Below are 20,858 nucleotides of genomic sequence, written 5' to 3' on the forward strand. Positions count from 1 at the left end.
TACTCTACAGGAGTAAGAGGCAGGAATGATTTTGCTCCTGGAAAAGAAAAGATCAGGAAGAAAGGAAGGGCAATGAGTTGTGAGCAAGATGATGGGAAGCTAAGCACAAGCTGGGAGGTAAGTGAAACTCCACAGGGATGGGTCAACAAGCATTTTTATGAACTGTGATGTCTACACTGCCAGCTAAAGTTGTGAGTTGCTTTGATGTAAATCCTCCTCTATCTCCTCTACAAAAGCTTTAGTAATGCTCACTGTAATTCTCATGAACAAATGCACTGTGGAACTCAAAATGGCGTTAGCTGCATTTCACATCTGAGCGAATCAGCTGTATCCCAGACCACATGTAGAATTGCAAAACCAGGAAGTGGACAGGGCCATGAGAACTTCAAAGCTCTGACAGTCTGCAAAAATATACCCTCTGTATTTCTACAAGTCACTGAATTAGCAGAGGTGCGACTCAATCATTCCTTGAACTCCAGGGGCTCCTGGTTGATATGTGGATTAGACCAAATTACTCTCTAAGGAAACTAAATTCTGGTCAGGGTAGAAAAGCCTTGGGAATTCTGTAAAGTCTGGTTTCCTTTGAAAACTCTAACAAAAACAACTCCTGAAGTTCACAGTACCGGCCCCCTAAGGATGTTCTGGTCTCATCCAGCCAGGTTATGATTTTAAGTGGAAATGTTTTTCAAGGAACTTTAGTTTCAACGTTACATGGTCTATCCTGAGAAAGAGAGAAATAACCCAGAAGCCAAAGTGGGGAGAACATATTATCATTATGTGTTTTGGGAGCATTTTTCCTGAAAAACAACAACAACAACAACAACAACAACAACAACATTATTTTCTTTGATTGAATGTTCCACTATCTTTCAGAGGCACAGAATTTTAAATGCTTTTAATTCAGGCAGTGAACTCTGTCAGAAAAGCCTAATTGACAATAGAACAAATTCAGTTTGCAGTATTTACATTAGAGTCCAGTACTTTTGCCTATTTTCCTCCACACAATCAATTTTCCTTGAGTCCTGCAGTTTCAGGGTAAGACTTGTGATCACAGAAGTAAACAGAAAGTTGCCAAAATATGCATACAGAATTTGGCATGTTATAGTTAAGTGTTTGAGATGGAACAATATCTTCTAAAGCCAGTATTGAAGGGTTTAAATTTCTTATTTTCTTGAGACAGCATTAAAAGTAGTTCAATACACTTGCTTTAACTGGAAAGGGCTAAAGGTACAATAAAGATCAGGATACCTGGAAACAAATCTACCGAAGTTTCTCTCTGTCTTCAAATACTTATTAATACCCTAAAGGAAAAAGGGAAATAAAAACTAAAAGAAAAAGGAAAAGACCTAAGTCATAGAAACAATGTTTCTTAATTAGATCAAGAATGGTCCTGTCAAAGGGCGCCTGGGTGGCTCAGTCAGTTGAGCATCCGACTTCGGCTCAGGTCATGATATTACGGTTTGTGGGTTCAAGCCCTGCATCAGGCTCTGTGCTGACAGCTTACTCACAGCCTGCAGCCTGCTTCAGATTCTGTCTCTCCTTCTCTCTCTCTCTGCACCGCCCCCCCCCATGCTCTGTCTCTCTCTGTCTCTCAAAAATAAATAAATGTTAAAAAAAAATTTTAAAAGAAAAAGAATGGTCCTGTCAACATTTATTTGCAGATAAATCAACACCGAGTGCCATGGCACCAACTAGCAATGGATTTTATGTCAGAATGAAACAAGTACAAATTCTAACCCAGCCATTTTCAAGTTATAGAGTTAATACTATCCAGCCATTCATTTCCCAGTAATAAAGATACTGTAATCCTGTCAAAACCATACACATAGTCAGCAAACTTAAGGCCTGATAAACCAATTTATATTATTGGGAATTGGTGAATGTGTAGAGAAACAGAAAGAAAAAGGGATGACAGCAATTCATTTTCAATACAGTAACCAAAATTGTTCCCCCTTTTGACATCGAGAAATATAGAGTTCTGCCTTCACATATGAAAATACTAACAGTGTCTTAACTTTTTATATATAATCTCATTTCTTATGAGATTTATGGGAATGAGGGAAAAAAGGTTCTAATCTCTGAACTTTACTCAGCGTATTAAACATGTAAGCTTTACATGTTTATAAGTACAGCAACAGCACCTGTATTTAAAGAGAATTTCAAAGTTTTACAAAGGCTTAGTTTCTCATTTAAATGCAGAAGGTACAGGTTACTTTTTCATAATATACCTCTGAAGAAATTTTCCAATTCTGGCCAAAGTCTGGAAGGTCCTAAAAGATACCAAGATCAAACAACTTAAGCTCTGTTTCATAATTCAGTCAAGTCCCAAACGCCTATTAAGTCAACAGCTGCTAGCGTTCTAATTCTCATTTTCAGCAAAACTACCATAGTCTACCATTCTGTTTCTGACTCATTCTCTAACGAGCAGTAAGTAGAGCCAAAATGGGAAAAGTAGAAGCATGGGGTGGGGGGTGGGGGTGCATTACAAAATATTCAGACCTGGATTATAAATTTAAATATTACAAAACTACTAGGATTTTGTAAGAATAATTAAGATTCCTTGCCATTCATGATGCTTGGGCAGGAATAAGAAACTTGATTCATCATAATGACAAATCTCTCTATAAAAGTGTGATTAAAAATTTTTAAATTATACCTGACACACAATGTTACATTAGTGTACAACACAGTGACTTGACAACTCTATAGTTACGCTATGCTCATCGCAAGTGTACCATCTGTCATCAGACAATGCTGTATCAATACCGTTGACTGTGTTCCCTATATTGTACATTTCATCTCCATGACTTATTCATCCCATAACTGGAAGCCTGTATCTCCCACTCCTTTTCACCCATTTTGCCAAGCCCCCACCCTCTCCCTGTTCTGCCAGCAACCTCCAGTTTGTTCTCTGTATTTACAGGTCTGATTGTGCTTTTTGTTTATTTATTCATCTATTTTGTTTTTTAGACTCCACATATGAGTGAAATCATATGGCAGTTGTCTCCCTCAATGTGACTTATTTAACTTAGCATGATACCCTCTAGACCCATCCATGTTGTTGAAATGTCAAGATCACATCTTTTTTTTTATGGCTCAAGACGGTGTGATACACACACATACAACGGAATATTACCCAGCCATAAAAATGTGATTCAAAACAAGCAAATGTGACATATCCATACAATGGAATATTACTTAGCATAAAAAGAATAAAATACTGATACATACTACAACACGGATGAACTTTGACAGCATATGTGAAGTGCAAAAGCCAGACACAAAAGACCACATGTTGCATGATTATATTCATATGAAAGGTCCAGAGCAGGCAAATCCCGAGACAGAAAGCAGATTAGTCATCACTAGGACCTAGGGATAGGGGAGAATAAAAGTGACTGCTAATTGTTCTGGTATTTCTTTTTGGAGTGAAGAAAATGTTCTGGAATGAGACAGTGGTGATGGTTGCACTGCATTGTGAATGTACAAATGCCACTGAACTATACACTCCAAAAGGGCTAACATAGTAGCCCTTGGCTAACATTTTACTATGTTTTCACCACACACCAAAAAAATGTGGTTTGAACTTACACATGGGATGAAGCAGACTAACTCTTCAGTTTCAAACCTCACCTGGAAAGACTGTCACGTGATACAAGGAACTCAGTTTATCTCAGAAGAGCTGAAAGGTCCCATCAATCCTCAGGATTTCCTTCATCTAAGACAGTAAAGGCTAAGTTACACACTAAGCTATCTTCAGATGGGAACGTGTTTCCTATGCATTTTTTTTCATTTATTCAAACAGCATTAGTTAGGCACCCTATGATGTGCCAGGCACCATGACAATTATTTCTATTAATATTGACAAAAGAAGATGAGTAGGACACAGCCTATCTTTCACCAATTTCCTCACAGTCCAGAGGAAAGCCAGACACACGAAAAGATGCTTGTAACACAACACAAGACCGCGATATGTCCAGGCTGTGTGGGGGAGGGAAGAGGATGTCAAGGGTCAGGAGAGGCAACAAGCAGACAGGACAAATCAAATCCAAACTTCTATGTAACAAACAGCCAAAATCTGTCAACATCATTGATCTTCTGGTTTCTCCCCTCTTCCCAATGTCCAGAACTACTTGGATGGGCTGCATGACCACTTGTCAGAGATATTTTAGAAACAAAATTCACAAGCTAAGTATAAGCCTGACTGGATGAGCACTAAGACCCCTTCCGACCCTAGAGTCTAGGAATTCTGTGATTTAATTATTGAATACTTTGCTTGAGACTTTCAGAATCGCTTTATCCACTTCCTATTTCATTTCTTCCCTAAAGAAGTTTGCTTAAGTTTGTTTTTAAAAATCCATATACACATAGGTGCACCTGCGTGGCTCAGTTGGTTGAGTGTCCCCGACTCTGGATTTCAGCTTAGGTTATGATCCCAGGGTCATAGGATCAAGACCCGTGTCCACACCCAGTCTGGAGCCTGCTTAAGATTCTCTCTAAAATAATTTTTAAAATTTAAATAAATAAATAAGTAAACAAATAAATAAATAAAATCCATATAGTTAATAAGCAATACTGTAAAGTCCTCAAGAGTATTTCTCAATAGTAATTATTTCAAAAGAAAATGATACTAGGATAGAGCAAATCTGTCAGGGAAGTGAGGAGAGTTATAAAGAGTTCAGAATCCTACTGTGGTAGGTTCTGATCACATCTGTCTTGGTGTATATATGCGAGTGTGTGGAAGCCTATTGTCTCCTGCTTAAGGGCCCAGACTCTAAAATTAGAAGTAGCTTTGAAAAAGCCATTATTCTTCAAAATTTATTAAATTAAATCCCACTAACCTTAAAAGAAATCAGTGCAATCACACAAAACTGTTGAAGTTAGATAATTTATACTTATTACAAAGTTATGGTTAACTCAATGTGATAGAAAATTTTATTATTCTCTCAAAGAAAGATAATGAAACTCAAAATTTTCAGACCATTACAGTTGGATAATATTCTAAAATATCCTTGTTTTTAGAATAGAGAAATCTGGGGCGTCTGGGTGGCTCAGTCAGTTTAGTGTCTGACTTCGGCTCAGGTCATGATCTCACGGTTTGTGGGTTCGAGCCCCGCATTGGGCTCTGTACTGACAGCTCAGAGTCTGGAGCCTACTTTGCATTCTGCGTCTCCCTCTCTCTCTACCCCTCCCCCACTCACGCTCTGTCTCTGTCTGTCTCTGTCAAAAATAAGTAACATTAAAAAATTTTTTTAAAAAAGAGAGAAACCTGATAAAGTCAAAGTCATCATCAGATACCACCTCCTTAAGCAAACAAACTTTTTAACCTGGGCTAACAAGTAGCAAAACTATATAATTTGTGTTTCTTCTCCTATTAATTTTCCACTCACCATGGGAGGTTCCCAATAAGCACTGAGAAAAAAAATGTGGGTGATGTACCAAGTAGATGCCGTCCCTCTTAGGACAGTTAATGACCAGATATTTCATGGGGGAGGGGGGAATCTTATATCAGCCTCAAGCTACTCTAAGAACATCTTAGTGTCTGAAAGACTGCCTTTTGATTATTTATGGCTTACTATGGAACCCAAAAAGTGAAATACGACTAATCAGCACAGGATGGACACTTGCATCAAACTCCCTGTGTTGAACCCCAGCTCCATTCCTTACCCGTCTGACCTTGTTTATATAAAAACCAGGATAACAGTACCAGCCTTTTACAGTTATTATGAGAAAGAAATGAGTTAAAATTTAAATGAATTAAAGCACTAATATGCTTGCCCATAGTTAAGAATTTATGTACTACAGAAAGGCCTTCACCAGATTTTAGGAACGTTGCACAGTCATCACCTGAGGCATCATGGAAAGTTTCTCCTATAACAATGGATTACCTCAGCCTTCTCAAACCCTTTCCCTTGTGGAGTGCTCTCCATTCACTACTCTGGAACCCACTCCTACCAGAGCTCTTTATATAAAGTAGACGTACTGCTCTACTGTGGTTTGGAAATTCTCAAGGACAAGCTGTATGCAAACACAGCAAATAAGACCTCTAAGTTCTGTTTAGAAAGAGGTAACGGTATGTATTAACATAATTTAATTATAGTTCTGGGCACCAGGGTGGCTTAGTTGGTTAAGTATCTGACTCTTGATTTCAGCTCAGGTCATGATCTGAAGGTTCGGGAGTTCAAGCCCCCCATTGGGCTCTGCACTGACAGTGCAGAGCCTGCTTGAAATTCTCTGTCTTCCTCTCTCTCTGCCCCTCTCCTGTTCACAATCTCTCTCTCTTGCTCGCTCGTTTTCAAAAATAAAATAAAAACATTTAAAAAATAAAATCTCCTTTCCATTTCCAATTAAAAAAAAATTGCAGTTTCATTTTCATACGGGATCAAGTTTATTTACCTCACAGAAAAAAATGGCATGTCCTTTAAGAAGTTGTCTTGTTATCAGTGCCCTCAGAAGAAGGAAGCTCTTCCCAGTGAATGCTCCTGACCTCCGTCCAAACGATCTTTCTCTTACAGCACAGAGCACCTGCTGCCTTGTTTTACATCAACTTTGCATATATCAACCATCTAAGAGGAGGGTTTGGGACTTGTCTTTTTATTACCTCAGGGTCTAGTCTAATACCTGGCATTTAGTAGGTCCTACATAAGTATTTAATGATGAATGAATGAATGAATGAATGAATGAATGAATGAACAATCAATAAACACACTTTAAGGCATTATTTAATCTCTTCCAAGATCTATGTTTTCTTCCAAGTTGGCCAATGTCCCCTGGAACTCGATCCTTTGGGTCACTCTGCTTTCCTTTCTAAATTACAGGCAGTTTGACCTAGTGTTAATAGCAGTGACTCAGAGCCATTTGGAATCTCAGTTCTCCACTCACCAGCCTTGGGACCTTGAACATGTTAAGACTCCATGGGCATCAGTTTCATTGACTATAACGTGGGGATAATACCTGTGCCTATTCCATCAGATGTCAAAGGATTAAACACGCCATATGTGGAAAGCACTTAAAACAGTGACTGGCACACAGTAAGTGCTCTTCTAAATGTAGCTACTATTACTTCTACCCTCTAAAATCATGGCTATTTTTTTCCATTCCCTTGGTTCCTATGGGAAGAAGGTCTTGTCTATATTGCCCTCCACTGAGACGAAAGGTCAAAATAGCCTTCCTCACAGTCCTGCAAACACCAAACTGCTGGCATCCTTGGATTGAGCCCAAACCCTCTTCCTAAACCAACTTCTCCTCTCCAAGCACACACAAGCCCCATTAAGCTTTTCCTTTGCCACCACTCTTTCTTCCCCACCTGGCAACTCTATAATGTCATCAACCATCTTCCCTAAGTTCTTACTCATATCATTATCATGACCAACATCTCCACGGCTTACTAAACTCTGGCTTCAGCCAGCCTTGGAGATACTTCAAAGTTCCCTATGATTTGCAAGAAGGATAAGGGAGTTGCTTGTTTGGAAATAAGACAACATGTCCTGAATGAGATGCCCTATTTCCACATATTTGTTTATTGACCACTCTCCGGCCTGCAACAAGCTCAGTGAAGACCTCTACCAGATATGATACCAAAAGGTTGAGACAGCTGCAAAGGTTTCTGTTTCCCTGGAGATGGAGTTTCATGGAAGGCTAAGAATCACCACAGCAACCAGACTACAAAAACAGTCCGTGGGCTTCAGCCCCATAACTCTGGTAAAGCAATTTGTACTCCGTGAAAAGGCTGGGGCACAGAAGTTGAAAAATGATCAAAGTAAACACTGCTCTTCAAGCACCATTTTGTTGTGCTGATTTCAAGGCATCAAGTCACAGCATCAAAGTTCTGTTATGAAAGATGCACATCAAGTGCCAGGGATTTGCTGGGCTGAACTAACTGCTCTGGTGCGAAGGTCTAGAGATAAATTCATAGCACATTTTCCAAAACAACCATTTCAAATTTGCTCTGAGAGCACACCAGGGTAAAAATGTATACCATTATATCAAGTTACCCTGCCCATGCTAGAACAGCTGTTGATCCCAACCCTGGATTTAAAAGACAGAGAAAGAGGGAGCAGGGTGGGGGGGGGGGGGTGGAGGGGAGAAGGAGGGGGAGAGGTTTTTCTGATAAAAACCTTAGACTTCACGCCATATTGACCTTACATGGACTAATTCCTTTCTATAAATTTAAGAAAAAATAATCTAAACCTCATTTAACACTAAATAAGAAAACAACCTGTTCTAGGGTCTCTAATAATCTATGCTACAGTTTGGTGTCTGTTTGTTTGTTTGTTTGTTTGTTTTTAATGTTTGGGGTACCTTATGGCTCAGTTGTTTAAGTGTCTGACTCTTGATTTCAGCTAGGGTCATGATCTCAGTTTGTGGGTTCAAGCCCCACATTGGGCTCTGTGCTGGTAGTTGGGAGCCTGCTTGGGATTCTCTCTCTCTCTCTCTGCCCCTCCTCTGCTTGCACTTTCTCTATCACATGTACACGTGGGAGAGGGGCACAGAGAGGGAAAGAGACAATCCCAAGCAGGCTCCCCACTGTCAGCATAGAGCCCAACACGGGGCTCGATATCACAGTTCTGTGAGATCATGACCTGAGCTGAAAAAGCAAGAGTGGGATGCTCAACTGACTGAGCCACCTAGGCACCCCTATGCTATAGTTTAAAAAGCAAATAAGGAACTATAATTTATTACTTCTTTACTATATACAAGCAGCAACTATAAAGTATAGCAACTCAGAAACAAATTTCTTCAGGGATTTACAAAAGCCTTTAAGTTTTATTAACATTATTGCAGTTAATTATTAACTATGTTACTATAGCTTGAATACACAGAACATTTTAGTATTGTATTGTACTGTAATGTATTATTTTAAGGAGCTCAAAGTGGTACACCTGAGTAGCCTGACAACATCCTCAAAAGGTAAGAAAATATATCATTTCCGTTAGCCAGAATTCATAGAAAATATCTTCAGAACTCAATTATACTGGCAGTACACAATGCATTCATAAACAAAAATTGATAGGGAGAGATCTGTAACTCAAATTACCTCGAACAGAACATTAAGAAATTTGATTAGAACAATGTGATATGTGCGCACACTTATCACGTTCCTCTCCTCTAGATGCATTCCATGTATAGTGCTACTTCCTGAACCTATTGTGGAGAGGGGGTCCCCTTGCACAGTTTCTGGGGTTTCAAACAAGATGCTCACTCAATCAGCAGGGAGTCAGCTATCCACAGGCCCCACTGGCCCAGCAGTTTGCATTACATAAGGAAGTAATTAGTAATATCTAACACAAATTGCTTCACAGGTAGGAATGAATGGCTCCACTTAAAGGCTTGCTGCGTCTTTTCTGGCTTCTCCTTGTTTTATCTCCAGGTCAATAGCTGTGAAGTTACTAAGCTAACAGGGAGAAAACGTTCTTAATTCATATGCTTTGTGCAGCCATTTTTTCATTCGGCAGATACTAAATGGCTAGCTAGTATGTGTAAGGCACTTGGCAAATCAATCTTTCCCAAAGCATGGTGACAACTAAGAAATGTTAAGAAATAAGAAATTTTTGGGGGCGCCTGGGTGGCTCAGTCAGTTGGGCGTCCGACTTTGGCTCAGGACATGATCTCACATTCCGTGGGTTTGAGCCCCACATCAGGATCTGTGCTTAGAGCTCAGAGCCTGGAGGCTGCTTCAGATTCCGTCTCCCTCTCTCTGCCCCTCCCCTGCTCATACTCTGTCTCTGTCTCTGTCTCTCTCTCAAAGATAAACATTAAAACAAATTAAAAAAAAAAAAAGAAAGAAGAAATTTTTATATATAGTTTATGTCTTCATTTTCATGGGTATTAAAAACGTAATTTCACGTTGAGGATGTTAGGGTAAAGCCAGTTTGTTTTTTTTTTTTAATTTAAAGAGAAATACTGGTAATAATACAGGTAGTATATGAACTCAGCAAAAACTGTGAAGACAGACAACACAGAAATGTATTTTTGGGAAATGCCACTCTGTAAGGACTTCAAATGCAAAGTAGGTACAAAATTTGTTCTCAAGAAATTCACAGTTTAAAGGATGAAAAAGATATATGGGAGGAGAGAGGGGGTCACTTCACTGGGTCCTGAGGGTAAACAGGGCAGAACAGGAAGAATTAAGGGGACACAGGCAGGGAGAGCCTCAAGAGAAATATCAAAGCAGGAGAGGGAACATGGGAAGGTGTGGGGAACACCTAATTCACATGAAGCTGAGGAAATGTAGAAAAGAATATAGAGAAATAAAATTGGAAAGGTAGACTGCAGCCAGATATCAATGGGCCATGAAAGCCAAGCTTAACTAATCAGTGAAGGCAAAGAAAGAATACCATGTAATATAATTCACTGACCTGTGACCATGGCTTGCCTCCTGAAAAATAAAGGGTACATCTATTTCTAGCATATCAGGTATCACTTAATGACATTAATGCATTAATTTATTAAATCCACTTCAATTGCTTCACTTATTTGCCCAAAAGAATATATATTGGTAATTGAGCTAAAAAAAAAAAAAAATCCCATTTTGGATGCTGTTCCAAATTTTATATGGTGTCATTACTGAATTACCAAAGAGTATCTCACAAGGTAAGGAAATTAAACTTTATTCCTCAAATCCAAGTCTCTCGGACCTAAAGGAATTCATTCCCTGGGTTTGTTCCCAGCTCACAAGCCTTCAAGAAACACTTGATGAGTTTGGGGTATATTTTAACCGAAAAACAATCAAAGAATCAGAAACTACTCTGAGGTACTTGCCTTCAACACTTTTTTTTTTTTTCTGTTTTTACTTTTATTTGCATGTATTTTATGCAGAATTTACTCCCGGGTCATAAGTTTTTGTTTCTTCAGTTTCTTCTGGATATCTTTTTCTTCTGTGCAACCTCCTCTTCTGGTTTAGGAACAATCTGCTCTTTTTCAGTAAGGATCATCTCAATGTGGCAGGGAGAGCTCACATATGGGTTAATCTGACCTTGAGCCCTGTAGGTTCTACGCCGCATTTTGGGGGCTTTGTTCACCTGGATGTGCTCAATGACCAGAGAATCTACATCTAAACCCTTAAGTTCAGCATTACTCTCTGCATTTTTAAGCATGTGCAGTAAAAATTCAGCAGTTCTTTTTGGGCCACCGACCCTGTGTCCTGCCCCACTGTTTGGCCTGGGCACACCTACCAACTCCACCATTGTAGCATCAGAATGGCACACATTGCTTCTGCGAAGTGACATTTTCAGATACTTGGTGGCTTTTCGGATATGCATACCCTTGATGGCCTAGGCAGTTTCCTATGTGTTCTTAAAGTGAACACAAAGATTTGAACCTCTTGCTTTGCATGATTTTGTCGGGTTTTCAGGGTCAAGTGAATAGCGAACCAGTTTCAGAGATCACCTCAGGCCGCTTATGGGAAGAGGAAGAGCAGTGGCTCCTGGGAGAATTCACGTGCACTCCGCCTTCAACACTTTTTACAAGGAACAACTCACAGGGCTTGGTAACTCTGGTCCCAGTTATATGCAAAAATCTTTATCTCTGATCCTTTGTTCTCTCCTGTAGAAGAAGTACGTCCAACAGTCCTTTATCTCTGCCTCTACTTTACCATCCCTAAAGGAAAACAGCTCTGACATTCTTCATCCTAGGAATGTCTTCTTGAGACGCCCTCCTAAGTCTTCACAAGACCTAACAAGTTTCCAGTACAAACCTGAAACAGTTTGGGGTCATAATCTCTCCCACTTTTTGAAAAATCAAGTGAACTGTTGGTAAGCAATTCTGGAATGAAAACAGGATTGTCTGATTTACAGAAAATGATTTGTCTGCCGTCAGGGAGAAGCAGTTAATTATCCTTGGCTGAGAAATGGAGAAAAGGAACTTTCACTACTACACGACCACTAACAGTGATGCTTCCCAATCTTGTATTCCTTCCAGTGTGAGAGTCTGGACATAGCATTCACTTGGGGGTAAAGAAAAGTTGTGCCGAAGAATCTTACTTCGGGATTCAGTTTCCCCATGAATGAAGAGGCTAGAACAAAGCCTAGTTATGTGACCAACTGACAGTAACAGTCTTTATGTCAGATCCCTAGGAAGAGATGTAGCTGACAAGAAAAAATGGCCTGATGTGACTGAACCATCCGTTCAGAAATGCCAGGTCACACTAAATGGCTTGTGTACTCAATGAAAAGACTGACAGAAGTTTAGGTTAATCTGCCAAAGTAAATACAAAAGAACAAAACAGAAGATTTTTCCTCTTTCAAAAACTGAAAATATTCCAAAATGAATTTATTGAACTTTTCAGACCAGTGTGAACATGTCTTAGAGAATTTCTTTCCTACCCCACGCCACATTTTTTTTTTTTTTTTAATTTTTACTTTAACTTCGGGTCAGTGTATGCCCTGTAGTCCTTTAGGCTTGGCAGAAAGAAAACAAATCATGAAATACTCAAAGTTAATCCTAAGGGCAAATAAAGATTTATAGTGGTCTTTCAAAATAGGTAGTGTTGACAAGATAATGAGACAAGTTAATTTATTTGATTTTGCTAATTTCTTCTAGACATACTTTTCAATGAGAGAGCTTCATGATTTAGACCGAATTGCAGGAAGACTGGCAGATTTTTCTAGTTACTATTGAAATACAGAACTTCCGATAAATAAAAAAAAAAATATATGATTTTAGAAGAGTCAATGCAAACAACATGATTACACCGTCAGGTTCTAAAAACATAATTTTGTTGGGATAATCCTCCTTAATAAAGACAATGGCTGCTCTTGGTTAACCATAAATCCTTAGGCTGGGAACAAGTCTCAGTCATTACAGCTGACTCATTTGGTGACAGGGAATTCTTTTAGGTCAATGGGCAATGTGCTAAATGGTGACTGTTAGGCACACTGGCCAGCTCTGGATCCAAGGTGCAAAGTTATGAAGTTCTCTCATTTTTATTCCACTTGTTTTACTTCTTCCTGCCATTTCCCCCCCAAATACTTTACTGTCTGTTCCAGAAGCAAAAGAATAGGGAAAAGGGTGAAATTACAACCACTGGACTTGGTTACTGCAAACAGATCTGATAAAATTCTGAAAGAAGCCAGAGGAAAAAACACAAAATCAAATTTGTGTATAATAAAGCCACTGATTTTTAGTGATAGAAGAGACGTTAGAGATATTCTACTTCAGATATTTGTTGTAGATAAGGAAACTGAAACCTGAAGAGGTAATGGTATGCCCAAGTTCCACGCTGGTTATGGCATCATGGAGACTAGAACTCAAATAACCATTCCAGTAATCTAGCTTCTACTTATCTTACTAATGGAACTATCTACGTCTTTCTTTATAGAATCAACTCTCTACTATTGGAAAAGAAGGGCTTCCCCAAGTCTTCCAAATTTAGAGCCAGCCTTTAACTAGTGGATAAGAACACAGAAACATAAGAAACGCCAAGAAATAACTTTGCCCCCTGCAAAGCACCACATGATCTGTCCCTTAACTAACTCATCCCATCTCCTATTGCTTTCCTCCTTGCTCACTCTACTCCAGCCACCCCAGCCTTCTTACTTACCTCCAACAAGCTGCTTCCAAGCTTAGGGCTTCGACATCAGCAGGTCCTTCATCTGGCCTATTCTTCCCTTGGACCTGTGCATGACTCCTTTTCATCATTCAAGTGCACCTCCTCAAAGAAGTCTTTCCTAACCACCCTAACAACCACCCCTTCCTGTCTCCTAAATGGGTACCCTATGTTCAAAACAACATAAGCACTATGAAGGCTGAAATTCTGCCTTACTTACCACTGTATCTCTAGTCCCAGAACAATGCCTGCACCTGGTAAACACTCATACATTTTTATAACGAATAAATGAATCAACGTATGAAAGACAAAGGAAAAATGAACCAACATATAGGGTAGATTCCACAACATGATGCTGAGAAATCTCTCCATTTATGTTTTTATATAAAATTGAAAGGGAAAAAAGGCAGTTGTATATATAGAAAATTACCACAAAGCCCACTGGCTTCTATCTAAAGCATATCTGCTAGGTATTTCTGATAAAAGGTCATTGCCAATAAAACAAAAATAACTTTCAGCCTACTTGAGATATGCAAGAATCCAAGATCAAGTCATAATATATTTCAAAGTTCACCTGATTCTGCCAGCAGGAGCCCTGGAGTGCTGAATTTTTGGGCATGTGAATGATATATTTTTATTGAAACATTTTCCAAGATTCCTTTCCAAATTCAACTCCATGGTCTTTTTATCCCTAAAGGGCAAAACACTAACCTGTTTCCAAGCTATTTGGTAATATTTTGGCACAGATAATCCAGTAGAGAGAGTTGTTTGTATAGAAAAGAACTATCGTTAGTAACAGGACATCCCAACCTGCCCCTCTTTCTAAGCTCTTAACCTATAGATGACAACCCAGCTATTTACATGTAATACTTACCAGATGGCTATTTCATTGTAGTTCAAAGACCCACCTTTCCAATATGACTGAGTCAACAAACAACACCAGGAGCAATATTTAAGCTCATGGTTAAGGAGAGCAAAATGATTGAGATCATCTCAATGGGAGCAAGATCAGGGGAAGAATTCACTATCTGCCATATCTTTGCTACCTTTGGCAAATTCTCAAGATTAGGAGTGTCAGGGCCACCAATGCCTGGTACTGTGCCTGACAATAACAGGCGCTTAATAAATACTGATTCAATGATTGAATAAATGTCTAAACCTTGGGAAAACCCACCTTGCCCAAAGATACTCACTGCACATTGACCCCATCTATAGGAATTATGTGCTGCAGATACAAGCTTGGGCTCTGCCAACTACTTCCAAACTCCGGACCTAGAGTAGAGTATTTAGCCTCTCAGCCTCAATTTCCATGCCTGTAAACTAGAGCTAACAACAAGTCCTTTGCAAAGGTGTTGAGAAGACAGACCAAAATGCCAGTTTCCATAATCCTCTGAAGAAGCAGCTTACCAGTGTTTGATTTTGGCCCTGATCAGTGTGCTACTATTACCTCCTGCCTGTAGGTACTTGGATTTTGAAGTAGGATGAGAAACCAATGACATCTGCATACTTGATCCTCAGCCACCTGGCTTCCAAATAAAGAACATTTCTTTTGCCATTTCCCAGCCTTCCCCTCAACCTTTGGGATCTGGGTCTCCTTAAAGACCAGGCCCAAGAGACAGAGCTTGGATAGCACAAATTCACAGGTTTCTTCACCATCTTCCTGTTCAGGCAAGGCTAACTTGGGCAGACCCAACTCTTACTCTCCAAATTTCACTGCAATTCTGGGGACTCCAGAATCCAACAAAGAATGCATGGTCCTGAGAATACCACATTCATTCCACACCTAACCCCAACACCTCATCTACTCCAAATCAACCTCAAATGTATGAACAGAAACTCAGTCACCTGCCTTTCCATCTGGAATATGACTCTAGAGAAATAGGCACACATGGGAAGTGCTAAAACCATGAACTCCTTCCAAGGAAGCTGAAGTCACCAGGTTATGAGGGAGAGCTAGAGATTTTCCCCAATCTGCGGCTGGGAGGTTTGGGGACAAACATTTGTCTTTAGAGGTCTATCTAAATTGCCCCTCCCAGTGTTAAAGATTATACCAATTCATCCAACTTTGAAGACCTGAGTACATGGTTGAATGCCCATTCTCCACCATAAACACCAACGGGCAAGGCTATCAAGCACAAGCTTTCACAGCTGCCAAGGTACTTGCTTTCTTCAACGTATTTCATACTCCTCAACTGGCTCCATTTTATTTACCAGCCTCCTCCCCTAGTCATGGAAAATTCTCCCTCTAGCTCTCAGCCAAACCACATCCCTATTTCAAACCTCTCCAAATTCTCACCTCCAAAAACCATTGCCAGGCTAACACACCTGGCTCCAATTACTCCAGCAACAAGCCTCCTCCAGCCCCAGCCCCACATCCTTCCAACATGCCTGATTCCTTAGCACTTCTGTGTTTATCTCAGCCCAGCTGTCCTTGATTAAGCCTGTTTGGCTAAGTTTTTATCATATGTGTTTAGAGCAATAATATGTTTCAATGTCTCTGTCCTTTCTGTTTACAGGTGTTGTTCTCTGCCCTGGTGTACACATCCAAGCACAAGCTCCACGAGCTCCTGCTCTCCTCACTCCCACAATGCTTTGCACTGGTGCACAGTCTACGAAGGCTGCTGCTGATGACTGTCCAGCTGCCTGGGTCTAATTACATGAGGAAGGGCCTTTGCTCGGGCAAACTGAAATGATTAGTTCTTCTAATCTTCAGTATTTCAAATAAATAAAAGAGAGTGGGAAATTCTTTGTGTGTACCCTGTCCTGATAAAACAGCAAAACTGTTTGGAAAATCATGAAATTTCTATTGTACAAGGCAGTTAGATCTAAGCAGTCAAACTCAAAAGCATTTCCCAAGTATTTGGAGGCTAGATTTGTCCCAGATCTGTAAACCCTACTTAATCCAGGTTTTCTTAAAACACACATACACATGAAGATATGAGATACACATAGTTTACATTTCAGCTATTAAGTGGCTCCCACTGGATGCTAAGGGTTTCCTTAAAAACATTTTCTAGTTTAACAATCCAAGAAACACTTTTATCTACATTTCAATTGATGTTTTGTACTAAATGCAAGTTTTGCTGTTTTTCAATTTGGAGACCTGAATTAACTAACTATATTTAAAAATATAACCTTAACAAAAAAAAAAAAAAAAAGAGGTTAGAGTGGGAGAGAGCCAAAGCATAAGAGACTCTTAAAAACTGAGAACAAACTGAGGATTGATGGGGGGTGGGAGGGAGGGGAGGGTGGGTGGTGGGTATTGAGGAGGGCACCTTTTGGGATGAGCACTGGGTGTTGTATGGAAACCAATTTGACAATAAATTTCATATATTGAAAAAAATATATATATATAACCTTAACTCTTAATGTAGACTAAAAAAAAAAAAGAAGAAATAAAGAAAAGAAACTCAAAAGATTGCACTGAAAGAAATACTGAATCTCAATCTTCCCAGTCTCTTTTTATTGACAAATAAAGAAACTGAGACTCACATGGTTCTATAGATTTGCTCAAGTTTAAACAAAAAAGATCTTGATAAATGGAGAGCCAAGTTCTCTATTAGCACTCATAATTCACTACACCTTGAAACCTGAATTAGGAAACACTACTTGGGGCACCTGGGTGGCTCAGTAGTTAAGCATCTGACTTTGGCTCAGGTCATGATCTCACGATTTGTGGGTTTGAGCCCTGCACTGGGCTCTGTGCTGACAGCTCAGAGACTGGAGCTTACTTCAGATTCTGTGTCTCCCTCTCTCTCTGCCCTTCCCCTGATCATGTTCCATCTCTCTCTCAAAAATAAACATTAAAAAAAATTTTTTTTAAGGAAACACTACTTCATGACTAAACCAAACATACTAATATCAATAATCGGATTGCTCAGAAAACATAATTATTTCCAAAATAAAATCTCCAAATAAAAATTGCTAACAGTCTATTTAATAAAACTCGACTGTTACAATCAACTTCTGCACATTCACTCAAGCATTTATTTCACATATCTTTATTGTGTGTTCACTATATGCTGGGTATGTTCTAATTACTGGCGATCTCAGTGCACAAAATAAAACATCTCATGGATATTCTTGTAGAAGGGACAGACAACAAACACATTTAAATATAAATATCAGGTCATATTTTATCAGATGATAGGAGTTTTTTTGTTTTTGTTTTTTTATTTAAAAAAAAAAATTTTTTTTTCAACCTTTTTTTATTTATTTTTGGGACAGAGAGAGACAGAGCATGAACGGGGGAGGGGCAGACAGAGAGGGAGACACAGAATCGGAAACAGGCTCCAGGCTCTGAGCCATCAGCCCAGAGCCTGACGCGGGGCTCGAACTCATGGACCGCAAGATCGTGACCTGGCTGAAGTCGGACGCTTAACCGAGTGCGCCACCCAGGCGCCCCATGTTTTTGTTTTTTTTTTTAAGTTTATTTAAAAAAATGAGAGAGACAGAGCATAGGTGGGGGAGGGTCAGAAAGAGAGGGAGACACAGAATCCAAAGCAGGCTCCAGGCTCCAAGCTGTCAGCACAGAGCCTGATACAAAGCTTGAACTCACGGACCGTGAGATCATGACCCTGGCCAAAGTTGAACACTCAACTGACTGAGCCACCCAGGCGCCCCAGATGATAGGAGTTATTTTTAAAAAGTAAAACATGGTTTGGAGACAGTAGGGGTGAGTATGGCTATTTTAAAGGAGGAGGTCCATTGGGCTCTCTGCTGTCAGCACAGAGCCCACTTTGGATCCTGTGTCTCCCTCCTTTGCTCCTCCCCAGCTTGCTCTCTCAAATATAAATAAATATTGGGGTGCCTGGGTGGCTCAGTCAGCTGAGTGTCTGATTTCAGCTGAGGTCATGATCTCATGGTTCCTGAGTTCCAGCCCTACGTCAGGCTCTGTGCTGACAGCTTGGAGCCTGGAGCCTACTTTGGATTCTGTGTCTCCCTCTGTGCCCCTCCCCCACTCACACTGTCTGTCTGTCTGTCTCTCTTTCTCTCTCAAAAATAAATAAACGTTAAAAAATTGTTTTAATAAACATTTTAAAAATTATAAATGAATGAATGAATGAATGAATGAATGAATAAATGAATGGGATGGTCAATGAAGGCCTCTCTGCGGAGCTACCAGCAGGGCAGGGACTGGATGAAAGGAAGGAGAAGCGCTCCAGGCAGAGGACTGGAGGCAGGAGTGTGCTCTGTGCCTCTGGAGGACATCAGGCCCAACAACTACAGTGCCACAAGATTGGTGAGAAGCTGGGTGAGGGGTGACCACTGTGCCAGGGATTTTATCCTAAATGTAATGAGAAGTCACTGCAGGAAGCTCAGCTGGTGAGTTTTGTGACTTGGACTTGAAAGGATGACTGAGGCTGCTGTGTGGAGAATAGATCTTATTAGTTAATAATGATAGCAGCTAACACTCATTGTGAGATTACAGCCCAAGCACTGTTCAAAGCACCTGTCACATCTTAACTGTTTTGTTGGCATGGCATCTATGAAGTAGATACTATTATTTAAAAACCTGCACAGAGTCACACAGCTCATAAACAGTGGAGCCAAGTTTGCAAGGCAAGAACCCTAGCTCCGGGTTGTGCTCTCTGAAGGGATCTGGGCTAGGGGTTCACTGTGTCTCAAATAAAAATGTGATGGTGGCTCCACTGAAGAGGGGAGGGTTGGTGTGTGTGTTGGGGGGTGTCAAGCAGATGCTGATTCAGAGTATATTTTTATGGTAGAATAAACAAGATTGGACATGACATGTGAGAAAACACAGGAGGTTGTGGATAATGCCAAGGTTCTTGGGCTTGGCAACTGGGTGGTAGTGTCTTTTTTAGAGATGAAGAACACGTGCAGTGAACAAAATGGGGGCAGGAGAACTACATGGAAGGAACTCAAGATAATCTCCCAAGCTAATGTGAAATCGGGAGTGTATTAGTTTCCTATGGCTGCTGTAACAAATTAGTAAAGATTCGGTGGCTTAAAACAATAGAAATTTATTCTCTCATAGTTCTGGAGGCCAGACGTCTAAAATCAGTCTGTGCCAAATCAGGTTAATGAGTCCAAATCAAGGTGTCAGCAGGGCCATTGTTCCTCCAGAGCTCTAGGAGAGAATCCACTCCTTGCTTCTTCCGGCCTCCCACGGCTGTTGTTATTTCTTGGCTTGTGGCCCTGTCACTCCTATCTCTGCCTCCACAGTCAGACGGCCTTATCCCCTTTTGTCTATATTAAACCTCTGTCTTACAAGGAAACGTGTGATTGCATTTAGACACTGTGCCGATAATCCAGGAAAATCTTCTCACCTCAAAATCCTTCAATTAATCACATTTGCAAAGACTTGTTCTATAAAGCATTCATATAGTAGCATTTTCTATAAAACATTCATGTAGTAACATCTTGGGGAAGAGGATGTAGGCATATCTTTGGGAGCCATTTTTTAGCCTACCACAGGTGTGGACAAAGAGTTGGCAAAATGTATTCCTCCTTTACATGAGAATTTGATCTTCTGTTAACTCTCTTAACTCTGTAACCCTGGTAATCTACAACAACATGCCAACTATAATAAAAGGCAAGTTGCTCATGATAGAATTCTATCCCTAACTGGAAAACTGTATTAGCATTGGAAAGATTAAAAATACCTGATAGGAAGAGAGATTTGGGGGCTTCCCTGAGAGCAGTGACTCTCATAAATCAGGCATTTCCTTCATGGCCACCATGGACACTATTCCTATAGAGCATAGTTGCATATTAGCTCCCAGGAGGTATAAAGTTTCTTTTTTTAATTTTTTTTTTTAATGTTTATTTGAGAGAGAGAGAGAGAGAGAGAGAGAGAGAGAGACAGAGCTTGAGCAGGGGAGGGGCAGAGAGAGAGGGAGACACAGAATCCGAAGCAGGCTCCAGGCTCTGAGCTGTCAGCACAGAGCCCAGCCAGCGCAGGGCTTGAACTCACAAACCATGAGATCATGACCTGAGCTGAAGTCGGATGCTTAACCGACTGAGCCACCCAGGTGCCCCAGAGGTATAAAGTTTCTAAACCAGGACAAGACACACAAACTCATACCATGTAGATCTCCTGGCATTTGAGCCATCTACTAGACAGCTCTGGATGGTGATATGAACTGGTGTGCAGACAGCCACAAGGCATCCGAAAAAGAGAGATGTCAGGCTGCCCAGCTGTAAGCTGTGGTCCCCACCCTAGATCTCTTTAAGTAGACTAAAGCCACCTGAGGCCTGTGACAGGCTCTTGGGTCTGAATGTGTATTTGAACCCAAGAAGACCCCCTGGGTGTTTGCTGCCACATGTAATACAGATATCATTTCAGCTT

General features: G+C 40.3%; 1 protein-coding gene and 1 pseudogene across 2 annotated transcripts in view; both read right to left on the reverse strand.

Annotated features, from left to right (window-relative positions):
* Positions 1 to 20,858, reverse strand: part of TGFBR3 (transforming growth factor beta receptor 3) — a 209,501-nt gene that overhangs the window by 85,137 nt on the left and 103,506 nt on the right. The gene's annotated exons all lie outside the window — the stretch shown is intronic.
* On the reverse strand, positions 10,807 to 11,276 carry LOC122480765 (annotated as a pseudogene).

The sequence above is a fragment of the Prionailurus bengalensis genome, chromosome C1 (genome assembly GCF_016509475.1).
Source record: "Prionailurus bengalensis isolate Pbe53 chromosome C1, Fcat_Pben_1.1_paternal_pri, whole genome shotgun sequence".
NCBI classification, from domain to species: Eukaryota; Metazoa; Chordata; class Mammalia; order Carnivora; family Felidae; genus Prionailurus; species Prionailurus bengalensis.